Raw genomic sequence first — 20,275 nt, forward strand, 5'->3', positions numbered from 1 at the left:
ATTAGTTGCCCGGTCTCCTTTCTACTACCACACCTTGCAAGGCAAGGATCTTGCCTTCCTTGCCTCTGATTCCCCAGGACCTAGCCCCGTGTCTGGCACTTATTTCTCATGTGCCTCCCCCTCTGCTCCATCTGTCTTAGAGTCATCTTCTAGCCTCTGGCTGTCCCTAGCCGGACCTAGTGTCTTTCTAGGCTTGGCTTGTCCATCCAGTGACATCTGTGGCACTGGTAGAGGTCCCCCTCCCCGGCGATGAGCCAAATGAATGAAGACAACCTACAGAGCAGGGTGCTTAGTTTATGGAGGACCGCTAACCTTGGCCATGGGCATCCCTGGTGTATTTGTTATCTCTTGCTGTGCAATCTGTTACCACTACCTTCATGACTTAAACAACCCCTGTTGATCGTCTCACAATTTTTGTAAGTTGGAAGTCCGGCAAGGCATGTCTGGCTTCTCTGCTTTGGGTCTTACCAGGCTAACATCAGAGTATCAGGGCTATGGCTCTCAGCTTCTAGAGGCTCGTGCTTCTCCAGCTCCATGTTTGTTGGCAGAATTTGGTTCCTGGCAGTTGTAGAGGCGAGGTCTCCATTTTGCTGACACGTGCGCCCTTTGTCTGCCAGCCAGCGGTGATACACTGAGTCCTTCTCGTGCTTCCAGGCTCTCTGACTTGCCCTGCACCTGTGTTTCCTGCCTTTTGGGCTCATATGACAACACTGGGCCCGCTTGCATAATCCAGGATAATCTCCACATTTTAAGGTCTGCTGACTAATAACGTTACAGTTATACCTGCAAGGCCTCTTTGGCCGTCAAACAAAACCACAGGCTGACAGCAGAAGGTGAAGGTCATGGGAGACAGCAGATCATCTGCAGCTCCTCCTGGTACTTCCTTGGTGTCTTCTTGGCTTCCGTCTCCCAGGGTATCTGGGAGGGTCAGGGTCTGTGGTTTAGAACCACAGGGATGTTCCTTATGGGTCCGAAATCCCTCTCGTGGAATCCTGCATTGTCAGCTTCTGGGACTATGGCACGAATCTTTCTTGGGAAAAAGAGAGAAAGCATCTTGAGTCCCAAGACCATGCGTGAGCCCCTTTTGGCCTGGCCACATGATCTCTTATCCATTTCTCTGTCCCCCAGGGGGCCGCACGGAGCATGGCCCATGGGAGGCACTCCAGACATGCTTATTTGAAGAAATGAATGGATAAATGAATCCATGCATCCTGGGCATCTTCCAGTAGGAATTTTTGAACTGCTATTTATAGTCACCATTTTCTACCAGCTGTTTCCACAATCCCCCCAGTGCTGGAAGGCATCCTCCGATTGTCCAGGCTCTCTGTGAGCAATCCTAATCATAAATAGCTTCTGAGAGAGCTGGATGGAACGTTTGCCTAAAAAATGCCTTTCCTAATCGTCAAGGCCAACATAGGCATCTGTTTCTCCTTCCCACCAGTGCTCATGCTTCCCCTTCTTACACTAATGGCTTCAAATGACTCTGCTATAGGATTGAATTTATCTACTTCGGTCTGTGATGGAGTCTAAGGATCTACGAGATTTTATTTTATCTTGTTCATTTATCAGCCATTTGTCAAATCTCTTAACCATACTTTTAATTCGCCATTGACTTCTAGGATGAGATTTACCTAGCTTGAAGTTGATTCCAGTACAATCAATGCCTACACACAATCACACACACACACACACACACACACACACACACACACACACACACACTCACTCACTCATTCACTCTCTTACACTCACAGTTTCTTAGTCCAAAGGCGGGCAAATTAGCTATAGTTTCAAAGAGCAGCTCACAGGAGGTAACATGGCCCAGCAATGCACTGCGTGGTTTTAATAGTAGCTTTATTTTCTTTCTTTCTTTCTGTTTTTAAAAATGTCATTCTGTGCACCTGAAATTCAAAACAACAGTAATGGTAAGCCACTCACTCCTTCAGTACCTGAATCTACTCGAAAAGACGGAGAGTTTTGTCCAGCTCCCTTGGTAGATGAGAGCATTACGGTCCCGTAAAAGACATTGCCTTTGCCACACATGCTTTACTGGGTGAATTACCCCTGATGAATTACGACGAGGTTCCTACCTTGTTCTCTTAGGAGTGTGGTTGGGGTGACTTTCCAGAGACCTGCACTCTCTTCCAGGCCACATCCCGTGTTTCCGTCGGAAACACAGCCATGCACGTTACATTCCCAACCCAGGCTGGACAGCTGGGGCAAATTTAAGGAAGAAAAATAAGCACTGGACAATGCTGGTCTTTGGAACTCTTCACCCTGAGCTACAGTATGAGGAGAAGTGAAACGTACCCAGAGACCTGCCTTCGCTCACCACTGGTCGCTGGTCCGTGTAATCACTGGGTCGTTGGCAGTGGTCTGGTCGGCGCGCTTACCGTGTTACATAACATCATGTGCTTTTTGGACAGTGGGTTGTTTTGAAGCTTGTGTCTAATGTGTTATATCAAACATGAATTGAAGCAATGGAGGCCCATTTTCGTGAATCCACGTCTAACGAAGGCCCACAGCGCTGGTCCTTCCCAGCGTAAAGCTGACACACGACAATGCACCTGGTGCTCACCTGTCCCAGTCTGGAAAGTTGCTGATGGAAAGAGAAAAGAGAAGCCTGGCAGAGTCAGCTCGCTCCCCATCACCGTCACCCCGCGTGTCGCCGGGTGCAGATGGGAGCTTGCAAAAGGTGCTTCTCTTAGCAGGGAGGCCTCGCCGTGTTTCAGGTGTGTGTGTGCTGATGGGATGCTGGCTTGAAGTCGCGATGCTTACAGAAGTGCAGTGGGTGCTGGCGGGGGTTCAAGCAGTGAAATGTAAGCTCGGCCTGTAATAAAAGCTCCTGGGAATGCAGAGGATGCCTCGGCATTAGGCATTCTCCTCGTGTTTCACATAAATGCATCCTGTTCTCGGGAGCGGATGAGCCGGGCGTTCGCACCGCCTCATTCAAATTGAATGTTGGTAAAAGGAGAGTCCTGAGCAAACAGAACAGTCTGGCATCACTGAAGGCAGGAGCAAGGTTAAGCTGTCGGCCGTGTTCTCTATTGTTTATTGGTGTTTATTTGCTGACCCCCGCATACCCAAGGCACGTTGCGAGCAGGCACCACCGGGACTCCTGATGCCTGCTGGGCTCAGGCATCCGTACGGTTTTGCCCAGGCTCTTCCGGCCCATAAAGTTCAAGGCTTCCTACGTGGCTTCACCTGTTGTCCCCGAGCCTGGCATGGATCATGTTTTGCTGGAAGAGAAAGCTCCTCTGGAGAGGCAGTTTGTGTTGCATTTTGCTTTGGTTCTTCTTTATCAAGGCAGCAGCTTTAGCGCTGTCACAGCAAGGGTGAGGAGAGCGAGCTGGTAGAGAGCTTTTGGCAACATGCTTTTTCCATTAGTTTCACCAGGAGCGGAGCAGCACCAGCAGCGGCGCTCGCTTGCTCCCTGGTCATGTGCTGTGAGGAATAAAGCCCCTGTAGGGCAGTGAACCTGAACTTGGCCCATTCATCCATACTGCTTAGAGTGATTGCACGGAGTGGAGTCGAATGCTGCTTGGGGGTGAAGAGCACGCATCATCTTGCATTCTTGCGGGATGGAGTAGGAAGGATCCTTAACAGAATCCCGTAATTTAAAGGTAAGCCGTGCAGGGCATGCTGGCGGGGGGGGGGGGCGGGGGGGGTTGATGGTGGGAAACGTCTGGGCCGAGGAGCAATTGCACGGGGTGGGGTGGGGGGGGTTATGTTTCACTTTATTTGGAACGACATGTTCCTTAGGTTTTCTTGGGCAATGGATCAGCAGCAGAAGTGGAAAGATTTCTACCTGCTCTGACGGATAGTATAGTGTAGTCTAGAAGTTACTCTTACACACGATGACAACTCTTCTTGTCCCCAAGTCCTCACAGCTGTTCTGGACTTCTGTCCCTGCAGCAGAAGTGTCCTCAGGGGGGGAGTCCTTTTGCTGTCTCGGTTTTCTGTCTGGTGAAACCTCATCTTGAAAATCCACTGGATGTTTTGAAGTAGTGGTTCTGTTGGTTTGTTTTTCCAAAATCTAGTAAGAAGTGGCTTTTAGTGAGACGAAAAGCCTGGGAAATGTAACATTTCAGTTAGGTTCCTTTCTAAAAACATAGGTAGTTTACTGTTGTCCCTTTGGGGGTGAACCTTGGTGAGAAGGTAAAGTTCGGAGTTAATTCATGCCGTCTGCTTAATGAAATTTAGGGCCCTCTTTTGTACATCACTGTTCCATGTGTTGGTTTTCTGTAAAAACTCTGAAGCAAGCAGTGTCTCTTGGCAGCGTGTGTTCTGTGCCCGTTAGTTATGACTTTTGCTCCTGGAGACTTAGCTCATGCCTAGGAAATCTCCCGTCCAGCTCTTTGAGATCTTTTACAAGCTGCATTAAAGATAGAAGGGTGGATTTTTAATTAAATCAGGTATTGTATTTGTCCTGGGGGAGCTGAAATGCAGTTATGTGGGCATGTGGACAGTGTGAGTCCATTGTTCCCAACAGGCTATTCGTATCACTTGTAAGTTGTCGGTAAATCTACTGCTCTTTACATCTTTGGGGGCATCTTCTTTCATCAGCCAATACGATGATCTTTGCTTCAGTTAACACCCAAATTAAATAAACACATATTAACAATTTGTGATAGAGAGTAGACCTGTTATATATTCATTATATATATCAGTATTATTAACTGATATATACACAGATATGTATGTGTAGATATGCATATATGTATACACACATGTACTATATCTTTCAGACTTGTTCAGAAGATTAGAAGGAGCAGTGAAATTTGTCCGCACAGTTAAAACTTGGCATAGAGTCAAGCACCTTTGCCATAAAAATGTGGGTTCTCAAAAAGAAGAGGGATGCTCCGGAAGGCATCAGTCAATGGCAGTGCACTTGAGAAACAATGCTGGTGATTACCCGGGATTCATCACGGGGTGACACACAGATCCTTGTTCCCGAGCCGGAAACGGCTTCTGATTGAGGATGAGAGCAGGGGAACGGGGGCCAAGATTCAGAGGAAGAGTTGCAAAATCTTTGGGGAAAGTTGGTATCCGAAGTGATAGCTTCTAATGCAGTCCGCACCAGCACAGGGATTGCCTCTCTGGTACCCTGATAAGAAAAGCACTTTTGATGGATGGCAGACTTCATAATTTTTAGTCTAAAAGTATGTGTACCATTCTTTTTGGTTTATCTGTTTAATAAGTTCTTATTTCAGGGATCAGGTTTTCCCCAGGAACGCTTTCCTTATGAGTTTTTAAAGTTTTAAATATTCCATCCAGGTTTAATGGCATGTTTTCTAGTAAATTATCAAAGTAAAAAAAGCAAGTATGTTTTAAAAGGTAAGTTCTGGATTTTTCCAAGTATAGTTTTGATTGATGAGTACTGAGTTTATGAAAGCAAGCTGGAAGGGCAGAGCAAATGAAGATTCAAACCGGTTTTCCTTCATTTTCAAGTGAATTTTAAATTTTATTATCCTAATACCTCTAGTTAGCATCTGTGCAGCTGTGTAACAGTAGAAAATAGGGGAAATAGTCAGGACCTGAATTCCAGGATGTTTCAGCTGATTTGGCTGAGCAGTTGAGTTGTCGTGGTGTAGACTGCTTTGCTTGAACTATAGCAAGCATCCGGTCTGTTGAAGAAAGGTATCCAAAACCCCATGGGCACTGAAGGTCGCTGTGGTTATTTCTTTGAGGGTCCAGCCGAGCCTGGCTTGTTAAGGAGACAAGAAGAGTCCGTGACTCTGGAAGCCAGGAATGTCTATGCTTGATTTATTTCCAACTGTCGAAGCAGTGGTGATATCTTGTATTTACAAAGCAGCCTTTTGTGAAGAGCATAGAGTGTTTGGAGGATGTTATCTAATTATCAGAACACCACAGGGAAATAGAGAGCTCATGCTATCTCCACTTTACAGCTGAGATGACAGGGGGACAGAGAGGTAAAGCAGTTCATCCAAGATGATTCAGAAAAGAACTGACACAGAGCTAGGAGAGCTCTGTGGATGGGTCTGGGGGCTTTCGTCTCTAAAGACCCCCTTACTTTACCAGCCGGCCCTCAGTGTGCCCTCCGGGGTCTTCAGCCCAAGAGGAACATTGTCTAAGCGAGCTCCATGGACCCCATCCCAACAATTTGTGGTAATGGGGTTCCAGGGACCTGTCCGTCATTTGCCATGACCAGCTGGAATGAAAGCAATGAGGGACATGCTCGTGAGCTACAAAACTGGGATGGCAGAAATGGCAACTGTCACCAGAGGTCTTTACAACCAATACAGAAAGCTGTAGGACATATGACCTCCCCCATGTTTAGAGCAAAAAACTTTGACCCTCCCCAGAAGGCCATCCACTGACCAGGAAAGAGTCAGGATGCCCTCTCTCCATTGATGTAGGAAAGACAAAAGTGACAGTCAGGAAACCCACTTCCTTTAGGATTCTAGCTTGAAGATGGGCTGCACTTGCTCAAAGTTGAACTAAGATTTTTAAGGGACATGGAAAAGACATTCTCACACACTCTTTCCTCTACTCAGTTAAGTGCTTATTTTGTAAGAAAGGTGTATTCTAGTTAAAAGAGAAAATATTTCACATACACGGAAGTCATATATGTCCTGTATTTTTGGTACAATTTCAGATTTGAAATAGACACCAAAGCAGCTGCAGTGTAGCATATTTTGTCAATTCACAGCAGTTAGATGACAAGTCAGGGACCTTCCAGAAGAGCATTACATGTTGAGGCCGTGGTTGTAGTCGGATTGAAAGTGCACTGTTGATAGAGTAATCCAGAGGTCGCCTCTGGGCTGGTGGTTCTTAGGAAGAGTGTCTGCAAGATGGAGTAACTATTCCAGGGGATTAGATAAACTCGTCTGTAGGACGGTCTTAGCCCATGGCCTGGCTCCCGATGGTACTCTCACATGCTGGATCTGAATTTGAAAGAGCGAGGGAACCAAGCCGAAAGGGAGGCAGCTTGCAAACAGAGCCACTGGGGAGAGTGGACCAGTCCTGGAAGCTTTTAGAGAAAGAGGAGAGATCAAAACGCTGGAGAAGACAAGATCTGGCGAAGGTTGCAAGAGCCCAGAGAATACAGACAGACTCGGTTTCTGATGGGACAAGAGCAAGAAGGCTGTCAGGGGATGTGGCACTTTGCATCCCCCATGAAAAGCTGACATGATGCAAGAGGATTTTTGAGAGCAGGACATAAAGGTCCCTACTAGGCTGGCTTTAAAGGCTGCAAGAGGCACTTGGGGGAAACGGGGAGTAGAGAAAAGGCTCTCTTTTCCTGTGATCACAGGTTCTGAGTAAAGTAACTTAGACCTGAACAGGGATAAGGAAGATGGGGTGACCCACAAATAGAGGCCAGAGATCCAAAGGACCAGCCCAGGGATTCCCATCGTGGTTCAGCGGTTCATGAACCCAACTAGGATCCTTGAGGATGCAGGTTCGATCCCTGGCCTCACTCAGTCAGTTAAGGATCTGGCGTTGCCGTGAGCTGTGGTGTAGGTTGCAGATGCACCTTGGATGCACCTTGTTGCTGTGGCTGTGGTGTAGGCCGGCAGCTGCAGCTCTGATTCGACCCCTAACCTGGGAACTTCGCACCGTTTCACGGTGTGAACAAAAGAGAAGGAAAAAAGCAAGTTGCCCCAGCGCTCCCTGTCCCTCCCTCTTGCTTTCTCTGGGTCGGAAGCCCTCTCCACCGCGCCACACTGTAGGTTTTCACTGTTTATTAAACACGAGAATGGAGGCCCTGTCCTGGGAGCAGTGATCTGTCTTGCTCACAGCCTTCTCCCCAGAGCCCATTCACATAATAGGAAATGTTTATGAGATGAATGACCTGCCCCTAACTCATTTGTTTATAGCTCCTTCTGGAACTTTTCGCACACGCCTGGTATTACTTGTATTCTGTGCTCCCCGCTCCTCCCCCAAACAAGATTTTAAATGCCTGAGAGCAGTGAATTATGTCATATACTAATTTTTAAAAAACACTCAGGAAGTAGGAGAGCACCTTAAACTTGTAGATGGACTTAATAAATATTTACAAAATGGAAATCATACCAAGAAACTAGGACATAGTGGCTAGCCTTGCAATTTTATGGTCCAGACTCGTTGCGGGCATAGCACATGAATAGAACATTCTCTAACAGGAGAAGAATATGTCTAAATCAGTGATGCTTAAACTAGGATGATTTTGTCACCTCCTACCTGGGGTATATTTGGAAGTGTCTGGAGACATTTTGGTGGTCACATTGGTCGGTTGGGGGTGCTGTTGGCATCTAGTGGACAAAAGCTGAGGCCATTGCTAAACTTCCTAGTGTACAGGACAGCCTCCAACAGAGAAGCAGCCAGCCCCAAATTGTCAGTAGGGCTGAGGTTGAGAAATCCTGATTAAAAACAAAACACACTGTTCTAGAACAATTTTTGTTATTTGTCTATGTTTACCATTAGGCTGTGTGCTTCTGGGTGGCAGTGGTTTGTCTTCGACTTGTGCACCTCAGGTTCAGCAGGACACCTGGCATGTATTTTCTTTTAATAAATGACTGCTGAATTGATGGATGAATAAATATTAATGATGCCAAAAGAGATGCTCGGGTATCCTCTTTGGAACAACCTTATAATTAGAAACTGCATTTCTAATCAAGGCCTTGACATGAAATAGTCAATAGGTCAATGTCAGGTTGAAAAAGCCAAGACCCAGCAGCCACACAGTCTTGCCTTTGCTTAAGGAGGCCAGTGGGGCCCATGTCATGAAATATTAGCCCCGAAGGGGACCCCAGAGGTCCTTAACTTCAACCATCTCAAATTACAGGTGAAGCAGTTGAATCCCAGGGGATAGATGACTTGCTTAAGGTCTCACAGGTAAACGGCAAAACCAGGAGTCGAGCTGTTTCTGACTCTTAGTCTTGGCATGTTTTCATCATGCTAAGCTGTCCCCATTTTGTAGGCTGACAGAAGTTGGCACTGCAGACAGCTCGCAGTGACTCCATGAGGCACCACCCCCGATGTGGTGTTGCGTGTAACACATAAAAATTGTATCTTTATAGTATTATAGAATTTGACCTGACTAATATGCTGGGCACTGCCATCATTCATGTAGCGTGTAAAATAATGGAATGGTAGGGCTGGAGAAAAATCTCAGTCACCATCTGCTAACCCCCTAGATTCTGGAACGAAAGGAAGTGAGGAGTGCAGAGATCAGGTGCTTCATCCCGAGTCTTAGAAAAGGATGTCTCCTCGGTGCTTGGCTTCGGTGGAGGAAGGTCGCCCAAAAGGGGAATATTAGTTGCAAAGATATTACAGGAAAACAGAGTTACACGGTCAGATAAATTTAGAATATGCAAGGGTAAGCAAAAACAAGCAGGTTTGCCAAAGGGCATCTGAGAGTTTTTCATGTATGGTATACCTCTCCAAGAAGGAGCTCTAATACCTGGCTCCCCTAAGAGTGATTCATTAGGACATCACTTCTCTTGGCCACCAGTGTTTCTGTGATTATAGTTTGGAAAATGCTCAACTCCTTCTTCCAGTCTCTTGAATCGAAAGAAAAGTGGTAACAGGACTGTTTAGGTTCCAGGGGGACTTCTAAGTAGACTGTTGGTTGGCCCGTGTTCCCCACCCCCGGGTCTTGTTGAAAAATCTGTTCAAAGAATTTGAGTGGGTATGTTCTCTTTCTCATGATAAGTTTCCCAGTGGTTCCTGTGCCCAGGATTGCAGAAATAGGTACTGAAGCCTCATAGAGCAGAGAGACACTGGGCTCCAAATCAGAGGATGCTGCCTTGGCCAGTCGGCTAACTAACATCTTACTGGTTATCAGTGGAATCAGACATGACCTGAACAGCCTTCTGTGCAGAATTTCAGTGTCATCAGGGGAGACAACAGGGCTAGTTGGTTTAAAGAATGGACTAAGAAATTCCGTGTTTTCCATTCTGTCTCTACCATGTGACCTTGGCCAGCTTGTCAGAGGGACGCCAGTTTACTTTCTGACCGGCTGCCTGACGCTAAGTATACAGACCCTGTTCTGTGATACTAAGGGCCTCAGGCCGTCCTTGAGTTACTTGCATAATTGTCATGAGGTCAATATTTCAATTGACTTGAATTTCGAATAAAACTATTCCCTAATGGGATAGCACAGTGACAGCACATTGCCCTTTTCGGGTCGAGTCCTAGAGAGAAATGGACTGTATAAAAAAGTGCATATTTCACACGTATATTCACCACAAGAGCCTTTGGTGAACTTTAAGGAAAGTATAGCAACATGCAATTAACAAAAATGAAAATGAAGGCAAGTCAAAGAGCTTCAAAGAATAATCTTGATTGGCATTGAGCCAAGTGATAGCTCAAAATCTGTCCTTTAACCTGCAAGAAAAGTAGTCCAAAGAAGAGGAAGAAGAATTGTTTGAAAATGTTGCCTCAAAGAGTTTAAAATGGTGCCTTGTTTTTCTCCCAAGTTTCCTCTTCATTTGTAACCCGGGGCCTTTAGAAGCCATTCCATTGACTGTCCTTTGAGAAATTTGGCAAGTGCGCAGGTAAACACACATAAGGACCCTTTGCTTTCTCATGAACTTGGAGGTGACTTACCACTTGCTTTTCTTCCTTAAATCTGATGGCTTGCAAGTTCATTGCGCTCAAGCCTTCCCCAGGAAGTCACCCAGACAACACGGGTATCTGCCTCATGATTGGAAACAAATCCCAGCCCTTCAGAGTGAGGCCGGGTTTTGAGCATGAAATCCCCTAAACATCTGGACAGAGATCAGCGCAGCTGAGTTTGTCACCAAATGAAATAACCTTCTCAAATGATGAAGTAGAACAGAATAACCCATTTCTGTGAAAGTTAAGCGAGGGAGAAAAGCTTGGGAGAGTTGGCCCCCAAACGTAGACTAAATGGTTTGTGCAGCAAGTGACTGAAGGGAAATGGATGAGCAGCCAAGGAATGCACGTGTGTGGATGGATTGATCCGGTGGGATTTTCTCTAATTCTCGGGGCTCAGCCTTGGGTTTGATGGACAGGCTTCTCAAAGCCTTCTGGGGTCTCCCTAACCCTCTTGGAGCCGGTGCATCACAGCTGAGGCTTTTTCTGTGCAGACACCATTCGAGGAAATAAAGGGACCTGAGTGTATGACCTGCCTCTCTGCTTGTTTTACTGTAGCCAGCTCATCATCTGTGCATGAAAATGCCTCAGCCCTTTTGTGTATTTACGTAATATGTCACCGGCCACAAAGGGGAAAGAAAGTGCAGAATCAAAGAAAGAGGTGTGGCCCTAAGGACAAAGGCTTTGCATCTTGGTACTAAATGGTGAGAAAGGATTGTCAAAAAAGAAAGTTGTAATAAAGAGATGTAGCTGTTCTTACGGCGGGGGGCGGGGGGGGGGCTTACCCTGAAGATCATTATGGACAATTTGTGTTTTGTGCTAATTATCCACATCGGGAGCAAAACATTTGGTTAACATTCAACTGCTACACTAGAAATGAATCAAAACATACAATTTTTGGCAAACAAGACGTAACGGAAAGCTTTGTTATTTTATTGAAGGCTGTTTTTCTGTACTGTATTTGGTTTTAACTATGCATTCGTGGGGTTGTTCTGTTCTTTTAATTACAGGTAAAGAATATCATAAAACAATGGGGAAGCCATCTTTCCTTTGTCTCAGTGAGAGAGGAATATCTAATGATGTCAGCAAGGATTTTAGTAACGAAATTTGCAAATGACCCCTTGATCAATATTTTTCACTGTTTCGGATCTTGCCAGCGTCCCTGTGGGTTCAGGTACATTAAACTTAGGTTAATACCATTTCAGACAAACCTGGTGATTAAAGGCTGTTCATTTCTATTTTACTGCATTAAATCTAAGCCTCTAGGAAATTCTAAGACCGATTAAATAATATGAAAACAGGCAGCTGAAAGATGCACAAAGGAACACGAGGCTTATTGATTAGAAAGTGAAATGAATTTCACTCAGAGGCAGGCAGATTGTGGAAGGAAAGTTATATCTATGAAGGAAGCTTTTTAATAAGGTGTCCTGATTAAAGAGAGCAGCTTAGTATGAATAATAATTATTAATATTATTAAGTAATTATTATTATTTAATTAAAAATAGGAAGTTTAGTAAGTTTAATAAGAAAACGTAATCAAAGTGAATTAACATCTTGCTGGAAATAGCTCTCGTTTGAGATTTAATACAAATTATATTAATAATGTGACTGTTGCTAATTGATGTACTTTTATCTTTTGAGAAACTTCTTTTTTTTTTTTTTTTTTTCTTATAATACAAGTCTCTGCGGGCTAGCTGAGCAGCACGGTATGATATAAAACACACTCTGAGATCATCAAGTATTTTCCGTCCCTTCTCTTCCCTTCCCTTCTTCCTCGTGCATGTGATAGTTTTGTCTTGTATGTCTGTAGCCAGTGTTTGTGTCCATTGGTGGTATAATCACCCATTGGTCACCTCGGTTACCCTTCTGGTAGCTCTTTTATTGCTTGCTTTATGTTACCTCTGGGGATAGGAATCTCTTCTGCTCACCCTCACTCTGCAAAGAAGTAGTATAGTCATACGATGAAATACTGTGCAACAGTGCAAAGAATGAACTGTACGTAGTTTTTGAGGAAAAGAAGCCAGACGAAAGAATGTTTACTGCATGATTCCATTTATATGAAGAAGAAGCACAAACACAGCTAATCTCTGATGATAAAGTCAGAATAATGGTTACTTCTGGGGGCCAGTTGGATATTGACTGGGAAGGTGTATGCGGGAAACTTCGGGGAAGGTGCTGGATATGGTTTATATCTTGGCATGAATGTTTGTCACATGGACATATACTTACTCATTGTGCTATACACTTAAGATTTATGCATTTTACTGTATATGTTAGACTTCAGTAAAATAAGTTTTTAAAAATCCATTTGCATAACTAGATGCAAGATACCTTCAAGTGAATGTGTAGAAGAGTTTAATTTTTAAGCAAGGAAGGATCTCTGAATTGTGACTCTACTCTTATTTTGTGTAATTAATAATGGTGGCAGAGACCCTTCCTAAATAAACACTTCACCTGTTTCCTCACCTCTCATGAGATCTTGTAGGATAAGGAATCTCATTCCCATTTTGTAGATTGCCACAAAGAATAGTTCATCATTTCCTGTCCTTTGGCTACTGAGCATGACAGTGTCGAGATTTAACCCCAGATTCAACTGACTCCGAGTCCATTGACGGAGTTAATGAAGTTGGGACTATAGTCGAAGTTAAACTGAAAATGGGGTCTGATAGTTTGCTAGCTTTGTAGTTTCTAGTCTTTCGGAGTATTTGTAGTGCAGCTAACTTCAGTACCAGGCTGCAATATTAAACCTTAGCCTTGTGATGGAGGAATACATTTATGCAGGGAATCAAAGGTAGGTTACCAAAACCCAGGGCCATGGCAGTTTTATTTGTTCAGTGTGAGGATAGAACCTGTCAATGCATGCAATGGAGAGTGTGAACTAAAGAAAGAAAGCAAGAAAAAGAATGAAAACAAAACAACTCCATGAAATGTAAATTAAATAACTTGTGAATTTTCAAGTGATGGAGTTTTTCTCTTCACTCGTTCATGATCCCTTTTACCTTTATGTAGGTGTCTCCAAAGCTCCAGTTTATACTAAATTTTGTTTGTGAGATGATCACTTTTCTTGTCAATTCTTTACTTTTTAACAGAAATTTGGATTTTTGTTCAGAGTTTAGTGTACATTACTTACGCTGTCTAGAATGTTCAGTATACTTAGCCAGTGCAGTGAAATATGTCAGCTTTACTTTGAGTTCTTTTGTCCATCACCCTAAAATGGCAGGGTAGTGGATGGGACCGGGTCCTTCCCGACCACATTTGAGACCACCTCATTTCAGAGAAGGCTGGAAATCGGTACCCCTAAAAGCACAGTACTTTGCTCATGGCTGTATTGCTCAGGAGTGATGAAGCCAAGGCTGAAATGAATTGCTTATGGCATTTACTACCGTCTCCTGGATTTGTGATGAGGCCCTCTAAATTACATCAAATTGCAAGGGGTCGACAATGAAGTCTTCTGTATCTTTTAGAATCCTTTCCTGTTTTTCTTTTCACACATTTCAGATTTCTGCGTAGGAGTTCAAGATGTAATCAAGAGAGTGTTGATGGAAATCATCTATTAAATTCATCCCTGCTTATGTCTCAAACACTTCTCTGTGGTTCAGCAGTCTCCGTGATTTCTAGATCAGCCTGGAAAGAAGTATCAGTATCTTACAGAATCTGTTTTTTTGGAATAGAGGCCTTAACAGATGCTTGATCCAAACCCCTTATCTTCAAGTGAGACCCTCTGAAGTTTAGAATCATAAACTTCTCATGGCATCCTTCCGAAGAGAAAAGTTTTGAATTCCTTTAATAAGGAAAATTCTTGAAAGAGAATGATATCCTTAGTGTAGAGTCATGCTTCCAACTGACCCGACCTCCTCATTCATGCCATTGAAATGGGGAAGGGAAGAGGACATTTACAGTCTCTTCTTTGTCAAGAGAGAAGAAGCAGCTCCAGGTTATGTCCTGGACCAAAGTTATCACTGCTATAGACATCGATGAAAAATGAGCCCACGGCACGATGAACCGTCCTTGCAGAACTCATCACGGTGTTGTGGTGACTGCAGACCAGTCAGAAAAAGATCATTTCTAGTTAGTGTCTAGACTTGCTAGCTGGTTTAGAGCTTCCTGGGGAGCCAGGTTCTCTGACTCCTGCACCAGGGCCCTGTCCACTTTGACATCACCCTGCCACATGCTGAAAGTCTCTAGTCGGAGCCACCTAGATGAGGGAGAAGGAGCTTCTGGGTGGAGTAGGAGCAGGGAGTCCCACCTGTTAGAGACCTGAGAAACCACTTCTTCTGGCTGAAAGGAGTATTACCTCGAAGCTTGGTGCGTCCTGAGCACTGCTTTCCATACCACTGCCCCTGAGACCCACAATCCCACAACTCTGTGCCAGCAAGGGTCCCAGCCCTGTCCAGTGAAAGTTTCCATGAGGGTGGAAATCTGGGCTGACGGCCACATGAGGCTATCGAATGCTTGGGGTCAACAGAGCTCTGCAGTGGAGGAACTACATTTTTATTTTATTTTATTTTAGTTAATCTAAATTTAAGGAGCCACATGTGACTACTGGCTGCCTCCTTGGATACACTCACTTCCTTCCTCTGTCTGTGAATTTTGAGCTCAGGTCTAAGTGTCTGCATTATTTTCTTTCTGCTTCCCATGTCTGGGAGCTAAGACCATTCAGCTTAATCTAAGTCTAGATACAGTAAAAGATTTTCAATAATTATTTGGGGTCCAGCTCAGTGTACACTTCTTTTTTGAAGGTAAGAAGCCTCAAAGTTCATCGCTCAGATGTGGACAGGATGTGTCAATGGTCTCGAGGCGGAGACTGCAAATTCAATTTGGGAAGCTACCTTTTCTTTGTCTTTTATGTCAGTCAATCTGTACCTTAAAGAGAAACAAAGGATCACCAGTAGAATTGCCAGGTTTAGCAAATACAAATAGAGGGTGACTAGCATGTTTACCTGAAATTCAAATTTATCTGGGTGTTCTGTATTTTCTCTGGCAACCCTCTTAATCTGTGTTTTTCAAACATCAACTCTCTCTTTTTATTTCTGTTGCTTCAACAGGAAGAAAGAAAAAATTGGAAAACATTCTTAGACAAATTTTCATCATCTTTTTTTTTTTTCATTTGTATTTCTGTAATGGGATTTTCTTGACCATAGGGGTAATTTTTGAAACAACACATGATTAATCTAAATTAAGATAGGCTTGGCCTATCTTGCCCTCTGGTCTGGAAAACAATTAAGTAGGTATTGAACTGAAGAGGCCCCATTTTGAAATAACCAAACCATTGATATGTTTTTCTTTTTAAAGCAAGAGCATTTGTTTGTTATTGCTGTTTTTAGAACACATATACCTAGCTTCTCGGGAAGCTGATGGAAGATAACATTGCCTTTTGACTAATGTCTATCTCCAACAAGATTGAAAATTTGCACATACTTTTTTCTCAAGTAATCCATCTGTCAAGACAACATTTTCACCCCTGAGTGAGTGCAAGGATATAAAATATTTCCCTACAGACCTACCCAGGTGAATTTTTAAAAATTAGATATTTTAAACAAAATCTTACACCCTTGACTATTTATGAAAGATGGGAACCTGTAGCCGTTCTGTAAAACTGTAGGTGAACTCGCTGTGTGTATGTGATAATAAGAATAGGCAATAGTTTTGATATGGAAGTGTCATGACTTATTCATTTTGCCATCATTGAGTGATGGCTGTCAAAGCTAAAAGTCAGAACCATTTAGAGAGGACAGAATCACAGTAGAATCATAGAATTTCAGGGTGAGAATGTACTGTAAACGTCCATGCTGAATCTGAAAAGTGGTGAACCGAGGATATTTATTTATTTACTTAGGCTGCTCCTGAAGCACGCGGAAATTCCCTGGGCTGGGGATCAGACCTGCGCCACAGCAGTGACACCAGCAGATCCTTAACCTGCTGAGACACCAGGGAGCTCTGAAATGAGGAAATCTGAGATAAGCATTGAGGATGATGAAACAGAATGGTGGCTTCTTTTCAAGGCCAAATGACAAAATTTGTTTTTGGCCTTCACACTGTGACCCCTTTTCCCTCTAGTGAACGTGTCCCTTCTCATTTTGGGTATTCTTTTGTTGCATTTCAAAACAAAATTAAAAATGTCATTCCTCGTACATGTTTTTAAGGGGTCTTATTGTTCCCTAACCTTGCTGGGAGAATGATTTAGCTTTCTTGTTGACCTGCTCACAGCTGAAGAATTTACTGTGGATCAACACTGGGTGTCAGCAGTAATCCTCTCTCTCTCTCTCTCTCTCTCTCTCTCTCTCTCTCTCACTCTCTTCCTTCCTTCCTTCCTTCCCTCCCTCCCTCCTCACTTTCTCTCTCCTTTCCTCCCTCCCTCAAAAATGTCCTTTGTTTAATTGATCATGTTGACATGGAACAGCCTGGACTCATGGCAGTGCATTTGTTGTTCTCATCCCTGCGTTTGGACTTACTTGCGTTCTGGTTCAAAGTGCTGGTCTGGGCGGTGCAGGATAGTACTTCGTAAAGATGCAGGTGGATGACATTGTTCACAGGATTTGTACTGTTTCACAAGTACTGAGGTAGAGATGACAAATGTTTGGGCAGGTCGTGAGCCTCCAGCATATTGGAAGTTGGCATTTCCCAGATTCAGAGAAGCCTGGCTCCAGCTTGCCACATCTGAAGCATGAAATTCCCTACTTATCTGGCTGTGTTGACAAATTTAACTAAAAGACATCTGTTGGTGTAGGTGTTGGGTAGTGACCAATAACAGTTATAGCCTCCAACTGCTAGTGTGAGGCAGAAGATAGAATTATTTAAGCTCTGTCGACAAGCCTACCAGTGGATTAATTAGTCCCAGGAGGCTTCTGTGGGAAGCAGTGAGGTTGTGGGCTGTAAGGCAGGTAGGCCTCCAACCACACGTTCGCATAGGGCCAGCTGGAGAATGAACAGAACGTCTTTGTGTATATAAAAGCCATTAAGTTGGCTCTGTACATCTTCGGGTTTTTTCCCTGCAAAGATGGTGGTATGAACTTTGTTTTGATGAACTAACAAAGTTTTCACAAAATTAATAGGCAAACTTGTTTCTAATTACTCATGTAATAAAGGATGAATGTGATACATTTTAAATGATGATGTAAGAGGTGTTTCATGCACATCACCTGGAATATATCAAAATTTCTTTTTATTTTAAATGATTTTTATTTTTTCCATTATAGCTAGTTTACAGTGTTCTGTCAATTTTCTACTGTACAGCAAGGTGACCCAGTCACACATACATATATACATTCTTTTTCTCACATTATTATGCTCCTTCATAAGTGACTAACTATAGTTCCCAGGGCTATACAGCAGGATCTCATTGCCCATCCATTCCAAAGGCAACAGTCTACATCTATTAACCCCAGACTCCCAGTCCATCCCACTCCCTTCTCCTCCTCCTCGGCAACCACAAGTCTGTCCTCCAAGTACATGATTTTCTTTTCTGTGGAAAGGTTCCTTTGTGCCATATATTAGATTCCAGATATGAGTGATATCATATGGTATTTGTCTTTCTCTTTCTGACTTACTTCACTCAGTATGAGAGTCTCTAGTTCCATCCATGTTGCTGCACATGGCATTATTTTGTTCTTTTTTATGGCTGAGTAGTATTCCATTGTGTATATATACCCCATCTTCTTAATCCAATCGTCTGTTGATGAACATTTAGGTTGTTTCCATGTCTTGGCTATTGTGAAGAGTGCTGCAGTGAACATGTGGGTGCATGTGTCTTTTTCAAGGAAAGTTTTGTCCAGATATATGCCCAAGAGTGGGATTGCTGGGTCATATGGTAGTTCTATATTTAGTTTTCTGAGGCACCTCCATACTGTTTTCCATAGTGGTTGTACCAGTTTACATTCCCACCAACAGTGTAGGAGGGTTCCCTTTTCTTCACATCCCCTCCAGCATTTGTTATTTGTGGACTTATTTATGATGGCCATTCTGACTGGTGTAAGGTGGTACCTCATGGTAGTTTTGATTTGCATTTCTCTAATAATCGGTGATGTGGAGCATTTTTTCATGTGCTTATTGGCCATCTGTGTATCTTCTCTGGAGAAAAGTCTATTCGGGTCTTTACCCCATTTTTCACTTGGGTTGTTGGCTTTTTTTGCTGTTGAGTTGTATATGTTGTTTGTACATTTTAGAGATTAATCCCTTGTCAATTGCATCGTTTGAAACTATTTTCTCCCATTCTGTAAGTTGTCTTTGGAATATATCAAAATTTCATCTAGCTTCTTTTCTTTGGCATAATTTCCCTTGAGACTTTATTTAAGCCTCTAGAGTCCTTTCTTTTATTGAGATATAGCTGGTGTACAGTATTGCGTAAGTTTCAGGTGTACAGTATAGTGATTCACAATTTTGAAGGGTTTTACTCCACTTATAGGTATTATAAAATATTGGCTGTAATTCATGTGTGTACATTATATCCTTATAGCTTATTTATTTCATATGTAATAGTTTGTACCTCTTAATCCTGTACATCTGTCTTGTTCCTCTTCTTTCCTCTCCAAACTGATAACCACTAGTTTGTTTTCTATGAGATCTGTAAATCTCTTTCCTTTTCATTATATTCATTAGTTTCTTTTATTTTTTTTAAAATCCCCCATATAATATTTGTCTTTCTCTGATTTCTGTCACTTAGCATCATGCCCTCCAAGTCCATCTGTGTTGTTGCAAATGGCAGAATTTCATTCTTTTCTATGGCCAAGTAGTATTCCATCGTATATATCATGATATATTATATTATACATTATAATATATGTGTGTGTGTGTGTATATATATATATATATAGAGAGAGAGAGAGAGAGAGAGATATGTGTGTATATATATATAACTCACATCTTTATCCATAAGTTGATGGACACTTAGGTTGCCCATATCTTGACAATTGTAAGTAATACTTCTATGAACATAGGAGTGCATGTATTATCAGGAGTGAAATTGCTGGGTCCTGTGGTACTTCTTTTTTTAGTGTTTTGAAAATACTCTTTTCTATACTGGCTGCACCTGTGCACAAGTGTTCTCTTTTCTCCACATCCTTGCCAATATTTGTTGTGTTCTTTTTGATGGTAATCATTCTGACAGGTGTGAGGTGATATCCCATTGTGGTTTTAATTTGCATTTTTCTGATAATGATGTTGGGCATCTTTTCATGTGCCTTTTGGCCATTTCTTTGTCTTCTGTGGAGAAATGTCTATTCAGGTCTGCCCATTTTTTAATTGGGTTGTTGGCATTTTTGATCTTGAGCTGAGTTGTTTATATTTTTGGATATTAACCCCTTATTGGTTATATCATTTACAACTATTTTCTCTGATTCAGTTGATTGTCTTTTTGCTATGATGACGATTTCCTTTGCTGTGCAAAAGCTTTTTAAGTTTAATTAGATCCCCCCTTGTTTATTTTTGCTTTTATATCCTTTGCTTTAGGATACAGATCCAAAAAAATAGTGCTGTGATTTACATCAATGAGCGTTCTACCTATGTTATCTTCTAGCAATTTTATGGTTTCTGGTCTTACATTTAGGTCTTTAATCCATTTAGGTCTTTAATCCATTTTTAATTGATTTTTGTATATGATATGAGAAAATGTTGTAATTTCATGCTTTTACCCCGAGCTGTCGAGTTTTCCCAAGACCATGTACTGAAGAGACTCCAGTCATTCAAGCATAGAGAATGCTATGCTGGAGGCCCTGGT

At 42.9% G+C, this 20,275-nt stretch overlaps 1 protein-coding gene across 24 annotated transcripts in view; it reads left to right on the forward strand.

Moving 5' to 3' along the window:
* FRMPD4 (FERM and PDZ domain containing 4) overlaps positions 1–20,275 on the forward strand; it is a 919,679-nt gene that overhangs the window by 598,660 nt on the left and 300,744 nt on the right. The window contains exon 1 of one of the 24 annotated variants that reach the window (XM_085007347.1): positions 2,703–3,623. The exons of 22 other annotated variants lie outside the window; for them this stretch is intronic. The gene's annotated coding sequence lies outside the window, so the exon portion shown is untranslated. Of the gene's footprint in view, positions 1–2,702; positions 3,624–20,275 lie in introns of those variants that run through there. One more of the 24 variants, XM_021080627.2, reaches the window with a different exon arrangement.

The sequence above is a fragment of the Sus scrofa genome, chromosome X (genome assembly GCF_054392235.1).
Source record: "Sus scrofa isolate SSC_HxYL_T2T_F1_AM1 chromosome X, Sscrofa_HxYL_maternal_Yorkshire_Landrace_v2.0, whole genome shotgun sequence".
Classification (NCBI taxonomy): domain Eukaryota; kingdom Metazoa; phylum Chordata; class Mammalia; order Artiodactyla; family Suidae; genus Sus; species Sus scrofa.